This window comes from Oncorhynchus clarkii, unplaced genomic scaffold, assembly GCF_045791955.1.
Source record: "Oncorhynchus clarkii lewisi isolate Uvic-CL-2024 unplaced genomic scaffold, UVic_Ocla_1.0 unplaced_contig_7923_pilon_pilon, whole genome shotgun sequence".
Classification (NCBI taxonomy): Eukaryota; Metazoa; Chordata; class Actinopteri; order Salmoniformes; family Salmonidae; genus Oncorhynchus; species Oncorhynchus clarkii.
This window is the reverse complement of record NW_027258527.1, coordinates 1-15,046: the sequence shown is the minus strand read 5'-3', so window position 1 is coordinate 15,046 and position 15,046 is coordinate 1. Positions and strand designations below refer to the sequence as shown.

General features: G+C 41.1%; 1 pseudogene; it reads left to right on the top strand.

Moving 5' to 3' along the window:
- Window positions 1–9,183: 9,183 nt before the first annotated feature.
- Window positions 9,184–14,706, top strand: LOC139397183 (C-type lectin domain family 4 member M-like; annotated as a pseudogene).
- The last annotated feature ends 340 nt before the right edge of the window (window positions 14,707–15,046 follow it).

Genomic DNA, 15,046 nt, shown 5'->3' with positions numbered 1-15,046 from the left:
CTCCTCAACCAATCAGGTGCATTAAGAGAGAAGGGAGCTGCAGCCAATTATGTTTCCATCTCATCCTCACTGTTTAAGACTACCCACCCTCAATATCCACATGGAGCAGTTTGTAGTGTTAAATCTATTGCTAAGACATTATAATGACCAATGTTTGCAGTCCTGGACAAAGGACAAAGGATGTAGGAATTCTGGAAAAGCCCTGAATTATCCTGGGGCTGTTACATCTGATATTTAATATATACATGTATATTTATTTATTTTCCTTTTTTTAACCCGCCCATTGAGGCCCAGAGTCTCTTTTTCAAGGAAGACCTGGCCAGGGCAACAGCAACAACCAATAGATTACATAATTAAAACATACAACAATACAATACAACAACAGCCTAAAAAAGCCTAAAAAAAACATTTACACTCCTCTGTAACAGTCTCCAATTAATATTTTAAATTCATTCAGTGGCACTAACACATCTAGATGAAGCATGGATTGTAGATTATTCCAGGCGTCTGGTGCACAAGAAGAGAAGGCATTCTTGCGTCATACTGTGAATGTCATGGGGACTTTAAGTAGCAACCAGCTAGCAGACCGGGTATGGTAACTGCTGGTGGTGAAGGAGACCAGACTGCAGGGGTAAAGAGGGAGTTTACCCAAAAGGGCTTTGTAGATGAACACATACAAATCTATCTTTCAGCGCATATAAAGTGAGGTCCAACCTGCCATTTGGTACAATGTGCAATTTATTAACAGCTAGTCTTTGTTCTCCACTTCCCCTCTATGATCTATAACTTCCTGGTATGATAGTGTCCTGTCCATCATCACAAATAGCAAGTCCCATTGCCTGGGCAGGAGGACAGTGTTGAGAAATACTCTGGACAAGATGACCATGTAGAGACATTGAATGATGTATAATTTGCCACAGAAAATGGTTTAACAATAACAACTGCAACAATCTCTCACAAGCACAGAAAAAAATATGAACACAAGCTTGTTCTATTTCTTGAATTAGCATAGCCACAACTACCTGTGTCATTTGTTGGTACTTCCCTAGAGTTAACACCTACAGCAGTCTCACAGACAGAGACACATAGATCAAATCAAATTTATTTATATAGCCCTTCGTACATCAGCTGATATCTCAAAGTGCTGTACAGAAACCCAGCCTAAAACCCCAAACAGCAAGCAATGCAGGTGTAGAAGCACGGTGGCTAGGAAAAACTCCCTAGAAAGGCCAAAACCTAGGAAGAAACCTAGAGAGGAACCAGGCTATGTGTGGTGGCCAGTCCTCTTCTGGCTGTGCCGGGTGGAGATTATAACAGAACATGGCCAAGATGTTCAAATGTTCATAAATGACCAGCATGGTCCAATAATAATAAGGCAGAACAGTTGAAACTGGAGCAGCAGCACGGCCAGGTGGACTGGGGACAACAAGGAGTCATCATGTCAGGTAGTCCTGAGGCATGGTCCTAGGGCTCAGGTCCTCCGAGAGAGAGAAAGAAAGAGAGAATTAGAGAGAGCACACTTAAATTCACACAGGACACCGAATTGGACAGGAGAAGTACTCCAGATATAACAAACTGACCTTAGCCCCCGACACATAAACTACTGCAGCATAAATACTGGAGGCTGAGGCAGGAGGGGTCAGGAGACACTGTGGCCCCATCCGATGATACCCCCGGACAGGGCCAAACAGGAAGGATATAAGCCCACCCACTTTGCCAAAGCACAGCCCCCATAACACTAGAGGGATATCTTCAACAACCAACTTACCATCCTGAGACAAGGCCGAGTATAGCCCATAAAGCTCTCCGCTATGACACAACCCAAGGGGGGCGCCAACCCAGACAGGAAGATCACATCAGTGACTCAACCCACTCAAGTCACGCAGCCCTCCTAGGGACGTCATGAAAGAGCACCAGTAAGCCAGTGACTCAGCCCCTGTAATAGGGTTAGAGGCAGAGAATCCCAGTGGAAAGAGGGGAACCGGCCAGGCAGAGACAGCAAGGGCGGTTTGTTGCTACAGAGTCTTTCCGTTCACCTTCACACTCCTGGGCCAGACTACACTCAATCATATGACCCACTGAAGAGATGAGTCTTCAGTAAAGACTTAAAGGTTGAGACCGAGTTTGTGTCTCTCACATGGGTAGGCAGACCATTCCATAAAAATTGAGCTCTATAGGAGAAAGCCCTGCCTCCAGCTGTTTGCTTAGAAATTCTAGGGACAATTAGGAGGCCTGCATCTTGTGACCATAGCGTACGTGTAGGTATGTATGGCAGGACCAAATCAGTGAGATAGGTAGGAGCAAGCCCATGTAATGCTTTGTAGGTTAGCAGTAATACCTTGAAATCAGCCCTTGCCTTGACAGGAAGCCAGTGTAGGGAGGCTAGCACTGGAGTAATATGATACATTTTTTTGGTTCTAGTCAGGATTCTAGCAGCCGTATTTAGCACTAACTGAAGATTATTTAGTGCTTTATCCAGGTAGCCGGAAAGTAGAGCATTGCAGTTGTCTAACCTAGAAGTAACAAAAGCATGGATACATTTTTCTGCATCATTTTTGGACGGAAGGTTTCTGATTTTTGCAATGTTACGTAGATGGAAAAAAGCTGTCCTTGAAACAGTCTTGATATGTTCGTCAAAAGAGAGATCAGGGTCCAGAGTAACACCGAGGTCCTTCACAGTTTAATTTGAGACGACTGTACAACCATTAAGATTAATTGTCAGATTCAACAGAAGATCTCTTTGTTTCTTGGGACCTAGAACAAGCATCTCTGTTTTGTCCGAGTTTAAAAGTAGAATGTTTGCAGCCATCCACTTCTTTATGTCTGAAACACAGGCTTCTAGCGAGGGCAATTTTGGGGCTTCACCATGTTTCATTGAAATGTACAGCTGTGGGTCATCCGCATAGCAGTGAAAGTTAACATTATGTTTTCGAATGACATCCCCATGAGGTAAAATATATAGTGACAACAATAGTGGTCCTAAAACGGAACCTTGAGGAACACCGAAATTGACAGTTGATTTGTCAGAGGACAAACCATTCACAGAGACAAACTGATATCTTTCTGACAGATAAGATCTAAACCAGGCCAGAATTTGTCGGTGCAGACCAATTTGGATTTCCAATCTCTCCAAAAGAATGTGGTGATCGATGGTATCAAAAGCAGCAGTCTAGGAGCACGAGGACAGATGCAGAGCCTTGGTCTGATGCCATTAAAAGGTAATTTACCACCTTCACAAGTGCAGTCTCAGTGCTATGATGGGGTCTAAAACCAGACTGAAGCATTTCGTATACATTGTTTGTCTTCAGGAAGGGATTTTTGAAAGGAATGGAAGATTCGATATGGACCGATAGTTTTTTCAATATTTTCTGGGTCAAAATTTGGCTTTTTCAAGAGAGGATTTATTACTGCCACTTTTAGTTTGGTACACATCCGGTGGATAGAGAGCCGTTTATTATGTTCAACATAGGAGGGCCAAGCACAGGAAGAAGCTCTTTCAGTAGTTTAGTTGAAATGGGTCCAGTATGCGGCTTGAAGGTTTAGAGGCCATGATTATTTATTTTCTGATAGGCTAATTGACATCATTTGAGTCAATTTGAGGTGTACCTGTAGATGTATTTCAAGGCCTACCTTCAAACTCAGTTCCTCTTTGCATGACATCATGGGAAAATCAAAAGAAATCAGCCAAGACCTCAGAAAATGCATTGTAGACCTCCCCAAGTCTGGTTCATCCTTGGGAGCAATTTCCAAATGTCTGAAGGTACCACGTTCATCTGTACAAACAACAGCACGCAAGTACAAACACCATGGGACAATGCAGCGGTCATACTGCTCAGGAAGGAGATGCGTTCTGTCTCCTAGAGATGAACGTACTTAGGTGTGAAAGTGCAAATCAATCCCAGAACAACAGCAAAGGACCTTGTGAAGATGCTGGAGGAAACAGGTACAAAAGTATCCACAGTAAAACGAGTATATCCACAGTAAAATTAATCCTATATCGACATAACCTGAAAGGCCGCTCAGCAAGGAAGAAGCCACTGCTCCAAAACCACCATAAATAAACCAGACGGTTTGCAACTGCACATAGGGATAAAGGATCGTACTTTTTGGAGAAATGCCCTCTGGTCTGATGAAACAAAAATAGAACTGTTTGGCCATAATGACAAACATTATATTTGGAGGTAAAAGGGAAAGGCTTGCAAGCCGAAGAACACAATCCAAACCATGAAGCACGGGGGTGGCAGCATCATGTTGTGGCGGTGCTTTGCTGCCGGAGGGACTGGTGCACTTCAGAAAATAGATGGCATCATGAGGATAGAAAATGATGTGCATATATTGAAGCAAAATCAGTCAGGAAGTTAAAGCTTGCTCGCCCATCGGTCTTCCAAATTGACAATGACCCCAAGCGTTCTTCCAAAGTTGTGTCAAAATGGCTTAAGGACAACAAAGTCAAGGTATTGGAGTGGCCATCACAAAGCCCTGACCTCAATCCTATAGAACATTTGTGGGCAGTACTGAAAAAGCATGTGCGAGCAAGGACGCCTACATACCTGACTCAGTTACACCAGCTCTGTCAGGAGGAATGGGACACAATTCACCCAACATACTGTGGGAAGCTTGTGGAAGGCTACTCAAAACGTTTGACCCATGTTAAACAATTAAAGGCAATGCTACCAAATACTAATTGAGTGTATGTAAACTTCTGACCCAGTGGGAATGTGATGAAAGAAATAAAAGCTGAAATACATCATTCTCTCTACTATTATTCTAACATTTCACATTCTTAAAATAAAGTGGTCATCCTAACTGACCTAAGAAAGGGAATTTTTACTAGGATTAAGTGTCAGGAATTGTGAAAAACGGAGTTGAAATGTATTTGGCTGAGGTGTATGTAAACTTCTGACTTCAGCTGTATACTCCCCAGTTTAGGTGGTCTCCTCCTTCCCTCTAAACATTTCATCTTTATTGCAAAGCAGGAAATTAATTGATTTGGCTAATAAACTGTTCCTTCTCCCTTACTGTGACCTGAGCTGACCTCATCCTCCATTCCTCACTAATCCACAGCTCTCCACCCTTATCTGTGACTGTAACCATGTCATTGCCTTTCCCTTACTCAGTAACATTCCAAGCCCCTGGTTCATATTCAACCTTAATTGACCCCACCATATACATTCCTCCTACAGATAACCATTAACTTCTGGTGTAGCAAGTATTTCAAATTACAACCCAATAACTGAAACCAGATTGTGGCCCTTCGCCTTTCCATAGGATACCTGATGTCAAACAATAACATGTTCTGACAGAATGTAAACGTTCTGCATTCCCCTCTCTCCCTCAGTACCACAAGGATATTTCATATTTCAAGTTTAGAACCCATCAGTCCCCCCTAATGAATTTTGCACAATAATTCCATACTGTTCAACATGATATAAACTTGGAAATAACTTCTAAATGAACAAAAACATAAGACATGATTAACTTTCACAGTTCATTATTAGGTTTACACCTCTGAGACTTATGGTCTCTGATCTACAATGACACTATACACACTCTTATTTACATCTCTCGTCAGACAACTGAGAATGACATTTCAACTAAAGCTTGATACAAAGATGTCTTCTATCTATCTCTATGGGTCAAGGTAACAGTAATTGAAGGAAGAAACTGAGCTTTTAGAAAACAGCCAGTAGAGGGAGACAAACACTTATGTTCGGTATAATACCTGCTTTTATAAGGGACTTTTCTGACCAGCATCCCATTGACAAGCAGATTATAGACAAAACCTAAAACTGACCCTTAACTTGAACAAATACAGAAACTGAACAGATTATATATATATATATATATATATATATTTACATTTATTTAACTAGGCAAGTCAGTTAAGAACAAATTCTTATTTTCAATGACAGCCTAGGAACAATGGGTTTCTGCCTTGTTCAGGGACAGAACGACAGATTCAACAGATATTCAGTTTGGGGATTTGAATTTGCAACCTTTCGGTTACTAGTTCAACGCTCTAACCACTAGGCTACGCTGCTGCAACCCCATATTATTTATGATTAAATAAAATAATGTTCCTGAAGTTTAAAATTAAGCCTTTTTCTGTATAGATGTCCTGTTGTACTTGTGGTGACCATATATTCATGGCCAAAAAGTGGTCTGTGTTTTCAGGACAGATACAGTGCATAAGGCATACATGGAATATGAATAATGACGTTAAAGGCACGTCTCAAATGGCACCATATTCCCTGTATAGTGCACTACCTTTAACCAGGGTCCATCACTATGTAGGAAATAGGGTTCCATTTGGGACACAGAGTTTAGGGAAGTTATTGCTGGATCACCTATTGTATTGTAATTTCAGTTGATTTCAGCATGTGATGCTGTGCCAACACATATTAGCCCATACCACTGACTTCCTTTAATAACAGCTTCCTTTCAGCATGTCTGTCAGTGATTGGTGCTTATTAGCAGACCTGGGTAACGTATTGATTAGGACACATCATAGCAAAAATGTTTTGCAGCTGAAAATAAAAACACATTTATCTTACTGGACAGGTACAGTTAGTTACTCTCTGTTTCTGTTTGCTTTCTTCTGGTTGGTGCCTAATGAATATGACACAGGTACTTTAGCTGTGCTTGGTTGAGCTTGTCTGGCTTAATGCAACCAATAGAATTGTCCCAAAGGCTCAAAGTATTTTACAGATATTAAATTGTTTTTAAACCCAGGTCTTGTTATTAGTTATTTTTTAAATCATCCAGAGACATTATTAAGCTGTATATATTCAAAATGTTAATCATTGATATAGAGTATTAGGAGACCATATAAGAGGGTGTGTGTGTTTGGTGTATGTGGGTGGAACAGTATGTGGGTGGAACTTCCCCCCGAAGACCAGGAAGTTACTCAGGAATCAGATAACAAGGTGAATTATTATTTTTTTTTTCACCTTTATTTAACCAGGTAGGCTAGTTGAGAACAAGTTCTCATTTGCAATTGCGACCTGGCCAAGATAAAGCATAGCAGTGTGAGCAGACAATACAAAGTTACACATGGAGTAAGTAAACAATTAACAAGTCAATAACACAGTAGAAAAAAAAGGGGAGTCTATATACATTGTGTGCAAAAGGCATGTAATAATTACAATTTTGCAGATTAATAACACTGGAGTGATAAATGATCAGATGGTCATGTACAGGTAGAGATATTGGTGTGCAAAAGAGGAGAAAAGTAAATAAATAAAAACAGTATGGGGATGAGGTAGGTAAAAATGGGTGGGCTATTTACCGATAGACTATGTACAGCTGCAGCGATCGGTTAACTGCTCAGATAGCAGATGTTTGAAGTTGGTGAGGGAGATAAAAGTCTCCAACTTCAGCGATTTTTGCAATTCGTTCCAGTCACAGGCAGCAGAGAACTGGAATGAAAGGAAGGAGAAGGAAGTGTCCCAACTAAAACCAGCCAGGACATGTTACTATATAACCAGCCAGGACATGTTACTGTATAACCAGCCAGGACATGTTACTGTATAACCAGACAGGACATGTTACTGTATAACCAGCCAGGACATGTTACTGTATAACCAGACAGGACATGTTACTGTATAACCAGTCAGGACATGTTACTGTATAACCAGACAGGACATGTTACTGTATAACCAGACAGGACATGTTACTGTATAACCAGACAGGACATGCTACTGTATAACCAGCCAGGACATGTTACTGTATAACCAGCCATGATATGTTACTGTATAACCAGCAGGACATGTTACTGTATAACCAGCCAAGACATGTTACTGTATAACCAGCCAGGACATGTTATTGTATAACCAGCCAGGACATGTTACTGTATAACCAGACAGGACATGTTACTGTATAACCAGCCAGGACATGTTACTGTATAACCAGACAGGACATGTTACTGTATAACCAGCCAGGACATGTTACTGTATAACCAGCCAGGACATGTTACTGTATAACCAGCCAAGACATGTTACTGTATAACCAGACAGGACTTGTTACTGTATAACCAGCCAGGACATGTTATTGTAAAACAGGACAGCCAGGACATGTATAACCAGACAGGACATGTTACTGTATAACCAGACAGGACATGTTACTGTATAACCAGACAGGACATGCTACTGTATAACCAGCCAGGACATGTTACTGTATAACCAGCCAGGACATGTTACTGTATAACCAGCAGGACATGTTACTGTATAACCAGACAGGACATGTTACTGTATAACCAGCCAGGACATGTTATTGTATAACCAGCCAGGACATGTTACTGTATAACCAGCCAGGACATGTTATTGTATAACCAGCCAGGACATGCTACTGTATAACCAGCCAGGACATGTTACTGTATAACCAGCCAGGACATGCTACTGTATAACCAGCCAGGACATGTTACTGTATAACCAGCCAGGACATGTTACTGTATAACCAGCCAGGACATGTTACTGTATAACCAGCCAGGACATGTTACTGTATAACCAGCCAGGACATGTTACTGTATAATCAGCCAGGACATGTTACTGTATAACCAGCCAGGACATGTAATTGTATAACCAGCCAGGACATGCTACTGTATAACCAGCCAGGACATGTTACTGTATAACCAGCCAGGACATGCTACTGTATAACCAGCCAGGACATGTTACTGTATAACCAGCCAGGACATGTTACTGTATAACCAGCTATGACATGTTACTGTATAACCAGCCAGGACATGTTACTGTATAACCAGCCAGGACATGTTACTGTATAACCAGCCAGGACATGTTACTGTATAACCAGCCAGGACATGTTACTGTATAACCAGACAGAACATGTTTCTGTTCCACAAATCCCCATCCACAACAGGGTCAAAAGCAGTCATCTTCAGACTCAGACTCTCTGTACTGGGGGCCCTTCCCTGGGTGCACAATGAGTTTTTTACCCTAGCACTACACAAGTGACTCAAAACATCAAAGCTTGATGATGAGTTGGTTATTTGAATCGGCTGTGTAGTGCTAGGGCAACACCCAAAATGTTCACTAAGGGGGGCCCCAGGACTGAGTTTGGTAAACCCTGCTTTAAGACACTGTAGCTTTAGTCAATTAACATTGTTGAACATGTTGGAGAGCATCTATACAAAGCCAGATATGACCATTAAGGTTTGACAGAGGTGAGATGGAGGAGAGGATTATGGATATCTACATCAGTGCAGAGACCCTGAGAGACAGTGAGACCAGCACCTCAACACATCTGCAGAATGGCCAGCTACATGACAGTTACAACACCCTTACTGAGGAAAGAGACCAACTACAGACTAGCTAAGACAACCTGACTGAAGAGAGAGACCAGCTGCACACCAGTTGCAAGAACCTGACTGAAGAGAGAGACCAGCTACAGACCAGTTACAACAACCAGACTAAAGAGAGAGACCAGCTACAGACCAGTTATAACAACCTGACTGAAGAGAGAGACCAACTACAGACTAGCTAAGACAACCTGACTGCAGAGAGACCAGCTACAGACCAGTTACAACAACCTGACTGAAGAGAGAGACCAGGAAAAGACCAGTTACAACAACGTAACTGAAGAGAGAGACAAGCTACAGACCAGTTATAACAAGTAGACTAAAGACAGACAACAGCTACAGACCTGTTACAACAATCTGACTAAATAGAGAACCAGCTACAGACCTGTTACAACAATCTGACTAAATAGAGAACCAGCTACAGACCAGTTACAACAATCTGACTAAATAGAGAACCAGCTACAGACCAGTTACAACAATCTGACTAAATAGAGAACCAGTTACAGACCTGTTACAACAATCTGACTAAATAGAGAACCAGCTACAGACCAGTTACAACAATCTGACTAAATAGAGAACCAGCTACAGACCTGTTACAACAATCTGACTAAATAGAGAACCAGCTACAGACCAGTTACAACAACTGAGGAGAGAGACATCATCAACAAAGGGAAAGAGATGATTTTTGAAGGCTGGTACTTCATCTCGACCAAGACAAAAAACTGGAGGGACAGTAGAAAGAACTGAATGAACAGAGGAACAGCACTGAAGCCTCATTTATCAAGACTACTTAACCCCTCATAGTCTAAAGCACTGTTTCATCCAGATGGGGGGGGGGGGGAGGGGAGATTAGCTACAAACTGAGCAACTCCACTGCCACAACAGCAAACGACACACAACATTTCCTGTATGAACATATTAATGTAATCACCACTTATCAGCATCCTGTGTGTCTAGATTTAAAGAAGACATTTTTTTCCCAACCTCAACCACCATGTTACTATTTCATCATCTTCCTCTTTTGACATTTTCCTTTTCTTCTGGGGATGCCATCTTAAACAGTTAGTCTGAGACAGAGCGGAGACAGAAACACACCCAGAAACAGACACAGGGTCAATGATAGGACCAGAACCTGAGTATGGACAGAAAACACAGTAAGTTGTTGGAGATGTCTGAGGCCATCTATGCTGAGCCAGATATGACCAAGAAGGTCAAGTTTAACAGAGGTGAGATGAAGGAGAGGATTGTGGATATCTATGTCAGTGCAGACACCCTGAGAAACGGTGAGACCAGCACCAAGAGAGAAGAGACAGCAGACGCTGCTCCTAATAATGGACCAGGAGACCAGCACTCAGGTAACACACACACACACACACACACACACACACACACACACACATACACACACACACACACACACACACACACACACACACACACACACAAATAAATGACCAACACATACATTAAACAGATGAGATTACCCTGTGGTACTACAGATTTATTTGTCCCAATCCTGGATGAAACAGTAAAACACATTACCAAAGATGTTTAATCATTTGTGATTCAGTACATGTTCAGTGGTGGAAGAGACCCTCTGGAGTTGCTGCAGTGTGTCTGGGGCTGCTGTGTGTTCTCCTACTGGCTGGGATCATAGGCCTGTCTGTCCAATGTAAGTCTACAGTATATCTATACCAAACAACAATGTAAACGCAACATGCAAACATTTCTAAGATTTCACTGAGTTACAGTTCATATCAGTCAATTGAAACAAATTCATGACTGGCAGAGGATCAGCCATGGGTGGGCCTTGGAGGGCATAGGTCCACCCACTTGGCAGCCAGATTCCAACCACTGGGGAACCAGCACAGCCAATCAGAATGAGTTTTTCCCCACAAAAGGGCTTTATTACAGACAGAAATACTCCTCAGAACCCTCCCTCAGACGATCCAACAGGTGAAGAAGCCAGATGTGGAGGTCATGGGCTTGTGTGGTTATACGTGGTCTGCCTGTTGTGAGGCCAGTTGAACATACTGCAGAATTATCTAAAACAACATTCGAGGCAGCTTATGGTAGAGTAATTAACATGAATTTATCTGGCAATGGCTCTGGTGGACATTCCTGCAGTTAGCATGCCAGATGCAGATCCCTCAAAACTTGAGACATCTGTGGCAAAACTACACATTTTAAAGTTGTCTTTTATTGTCTCCAGCACGAGGTGCACCTGTGGAATGATCCTGCTCTTTAATCAGCTTCTTGATATGCCACACCTGTCAGGTGGATGGATTATCTTGACCAAGGGTAAATGCTGAATAACAGGAATGTAAACATATTTGAGAGAAATAAGCTTTTTTTGTGTATGGAACATGTCTGGGAACTTTTAATTCATCTCATGAAACATGAGACCAACACTTTACATGTTACATTTATATTGTTGTTCACTGTTTGAATAGTTCTTATAACTTAGATATAGTAGTTCTGATGTGATCTATTTTAGTGAGCAACTTGTTCTTTATTGTTGTTGCAGACAGAAACGTCTCAACGAACTCATCCATAGAGAGAGACCAGCTTCAGAACAGTTACAACACCATAACTAAAGAGAGAGACCAGCTGCAGACCAGCGCCAACAACCTGACTAAAGAGAGAGACCAGCTACAGACTGAGAGAGATGTTCTTAGCGGGTGGCTTAACAATTGCAGTGAGTAAACCTACAGCAATACATTATCATTAACAACACATACCTGGTTATGTGTCTGTATTCTTTCATTATTAAGTATCCAGAGGGATAAGTTGAAGGAAATTAATGTTAATCATCTTGTAGAACAAACCTGCCCTGAAGTCTGGCAGAAGTTTGAATCAAGTTGGTACTTCCTGTCTACTGAGACAAAAACCTGGGAGGAGAGCAGACAGGACTGTCTGGAGAGAGGAGCAGACCTGGTGATCACAAACAGTGATAAGGAACAGGTGACAGAAAGAGGGAGAGGGAGACGGTTAGATATGATCAAACATATGAATATATATTTATATATATATATATATATATATATATATATATATATACCTCTATGTATTTATCTTTCTCAACTACAGACTTTTCTCTTCAACCTCAAGAAGAGAGTCTGGATTGGTCTGACTGACTCTGTTAAGGAGGGGACCTGGAAATGGGTGGACGGCACCCCACTGACCACAAGGTGAGAGATGATAACTAATCTATTAATAAGGCTCCATTCAACATGTTTCTATGCAGGATACTGATATTGATGATAACAGTCATGACAATTAACTATGAAACATTTCTGTATATTATTTAGGATTATGATGTTCTAACTGTGACGTCTGATCGTTATTAACCTTGTAGGTACTGGTATTAACCATGATATCTGACTGTTATTAACCCTGTAGATACTGGTATTAACCATGATACCTGACTGTTGTTAACCCTGTAGGTACTGGTATTAACCATGATATCTGACTGTTGTTAACCCTGTAGGTACTGGTATTAACCATGATATCTGACTGTTTTTAACCCTGTAGGTACTGGTATTAACCATGATATCTGACTGTTTTTAACCCTGTAGGTACTGGTATTTACCATGATATCTGACTGTTTTTAACCCTGTAGGTACAGGTATTAACCATGATATCTGACTGTTTTTAACCCTGTAGGTACTGGTATTAACCATGATATCTGACTGTTTTTAACCCTGTGGGTACTGGTATTAACCATGATATATGACTGTTTTTAACCCTGTAGGTACTGGTTTTAACCATGATATCTGACTGTTTTTAACCCTGTAGGTACTGGTATTAACCATGATATCTGACTGTTTTTAACCCTGTAGGTACTGGTATTAACCATGATGTCTGACTGTTTTTAACCCTGTAGGTACTGGTATTAACCATGATATCTGACTGTTTTTAACCCTGTAGGTACTAGTATTAACCATGCTATCTGACTGTTGTTAACCCTGTAGGTACTGGTATTAACCATGATATCTGACTGTTTTTAACCCTGTAGGTACTGGTATTAACCATGCTATCTGACTGTTGTTAACCCTGTAGGTACTGGTATTAACCATGATATCTGACTGTTTTTAAACCTGTAGGTACTGGTATTAACCATGATATCGGACTGTTTTTAACCCTGTAGGTACTGGTATTAACCATGATATCTGACTGTTATTAACCCTGTAGGTACTGGTATTAACCATGATATCTGACTGTTTTTAACCCTGTAGGTACTGGTATTAACCATGATATCTGACTGTTGTTAACCCTGTAGGTACTGGTATTAACCATGATATCTGACTGTTTTAACCCTGTAGGTACTGGTATTAACCATGATATCTGACTGTTATTAACCCTGTAGGTACTGGTATTAACCATGATATCTGACTGTTTTTAACCCTGTAGGTACTGGTATTAACCATGATATCTGACTGTTGTTAACCCTGTAGGTACTGGTATTAACCATGATATCTGACTGTTTTAACCCTGTAGGTACTGGTATTAACCATGATATCTGACTGTTTTAACCCTGTAGGTACTGGTATTAACCATGATATCGGACTGTTTTTAACCCTGTAGGTACTGGTATTAACCATGATATCTGACTGTTGTTAACCCTGTAGGTACTGGTATTAACCATGATATCTGACTGTTTTTAACCCTGTAGGTACTGGTATTAACCATGATATCTGACTGTTTTTAACCCTGTAGGTACTGGTATTAACCATGATATCTGACTGTTTTTAACCCTGTAGGTACTGGTATTAACCATGATATCTGACTGTTGTTAACCCTGTAGGTACTGGTATTAACCATGATATCTGACTGTTTTTAACCCTGTAGGTACTGGTATTAACCATGATATCTGACTGTTTTTAACCCTGTAGGTACTGGTATTAACCATGATATCTGACTGTTTTTAACCCTGTAGGTACTGGTATTAACCAAGATATCTGACTGTTTTTAACCTTGTAGGTACTGGTATTAATCATGATATCTGACTGTTTTAACCCTGTAGGTACTGGTATTAACCATGATATCTGACTGTTTTAACCCTGTAGGTACTGGTATTAACCATGATATCGGACTGTTTTTAACCCTGTAGGTACTGGTATTAACCATGATATCTGACTGTTTTTAACCCTGTAGGTACTGGTATTAACCATGATATCTGACTGTTTTTAACCCTGTAGGTACTGGTATTAACCATGATATCTGACTGTTTTTAACCCTGTAGGTACTGGTATTAACCATGATATCTGACTGTTGTTAACCCTGTAGGTACTGGTATGACCCACAGCCTGATAATGGTGGTGGAAAACCAGAAAATGGTGAGGAGGACTGTGTTGCGATACACACCGATCAGAGTCCCCTGGGGCGGCAGGGTAGCCTAGTGGTTAGAGCATTGGACTAGTAACCGAAAGGTTGCAAGTTCAAATCCCCGAGCCGACAAGGTACAAAATCTGTCGTTCTGCCCCTGAACAGGCAGTTAACCCACTGTTCCAAGGCCGTCATTGTAAATAAGAATTTGTTCTTAACTGACTTGCCTAGAAAAATAAAGGTAAAAAAATAAAAAAATTTAAAAAAAGGCATGGAATTACTTGTCGGAGAATCTTCACTGGATTTGTGATAAAGTGGTTTAACTTCACCATGACAACATACTGTAACACATACAGCAGCCTACAGTGCACAGAACTTCCTCCTTCTCTCTCTTCTCTCTCTCTC